This window comes from Piliocolobus tephrosceles, chromosome 12 (assembly GCF_002776525.5).
Source record: "Piliocolobus tephrosceles isolate RC106 chromosome 12, ASM277652v3, whole genome shotgun sequence".
NCBI lineage: Eukaryota > Metazoa > Chordata > Mammalia > Primates > Cercopithecidae > Piliocolobus > Piliocolobus tephrosceles.
This window is the reverse complement of record NC_045445.1, coordinates 71,347,484-71,348,612: the sequence shown is the minus strand read 5'-3', so window position 1 is coordinate 71,348,612 and position 1,129 is coordinate 71,347,484. Positions and strand designations below refer to the sequence as shown.

At 35.0% G+C, this 1,129-nt stretch overlaps 1 non-coding gene across 1 annotated transcript; it reads left to right on the top strand.

The window, feature by feature from the left end:
* Window positions 1–622: 622 nt before the first annotated feature.
* Window positions 623–771, top strand: LOC111536483. The gene has a single exon (XR_002729752.1). It is a non-coding gene; the product is annotated as a small nucleolar RNA SNORA4 (small nucleolar RNA).
* Window positions 772–1,129: the final 358 nt, after the last annotated feature.

The window sequence follows — 1,129 nt, the reverse complement described above, 5'->3', positions numbered from 1 at the left end:
CAGTTCTTCCCACTTCCTGAGCCCCTACCTACCAAATTATGTTTAAAACCTTGATCTCTGAGTGCTCAGGGAGACAGATTTGAGCAATAGTAAAACTCCAGTTTCCTAAGTAGCTGGCTCGGCGTGAATTATACTTTCTTCATTGCATTTCTCCTACCTTGATAAATCAGCTCTGTCTAGGCAGCCTGTAAGGTGAACCTCTTGTGTGGTTACAATTCCAGTTACTTGGGGGCAAAGGTGAAGCATCACTATAGCCTGGGAGGACAAGGATGCACTGAGCCATGTTTGCATCACTGCACTCCAGCCTGGGTGTAAAAAATATACCCTGTCCTCCCCCCCCCCCCAAAAAAAAAGAACAAATGAAATGAATAGAAAATATTTATAAGCATGAAATGTATCAATCATATATATTAATATAAATAAAATATTAGTATAAATAATTACTTTAAATATGATGGTCCAAATATACTAACAAACAATAGAAATTGTCAGAGTGAGGGAAGGACAAAATCAACTCTATATGTCTAAAAGAAAGACATTTTCAATGTAAAGACACAGATAATTTAAAAATAAAGAGGTAAAGAAAAGTATACGGTGTTAACATTTATCAAAATAAAGCATGTTACCAAAAGTTAATGTTTTCAGGGAATGTTTTTGTTAAAAAACCTTTACCAACTTGGGCTGTTTGGGATAATAATGTTGATCACCTTCCACGGTGGGTTATAACATTAATATATACATACTATTCACTACTAGTTTGTACTGTACATTACATAAGTGTAAAAAAGTATGAGTAGCTATATTATTTTTTGAAAAGGCAGACTTCAGAGAAAGGAAAATGATCAGAAATGAAGAGGCATTTTTAAATGATAAAGAGTCAATTATCTAAGAGAATATAACAATCCAAAACATGTACACACCTAAAAAGTAGAGTATATAAGGCAAGAACTGATGACACTGCAAAGATAAACAGACAATTCTACTATTATAGTTGGAGACATCAACAACTCATGGTAAGTAATTGACAGATTAAGCAGGCAAAATATCAGTAAGAATAAAGATGACCTGAGGTGGGAACTGAACAATGAGCTCACTTGGACTCGGGAAGGGGAACATCACACAATGGGGC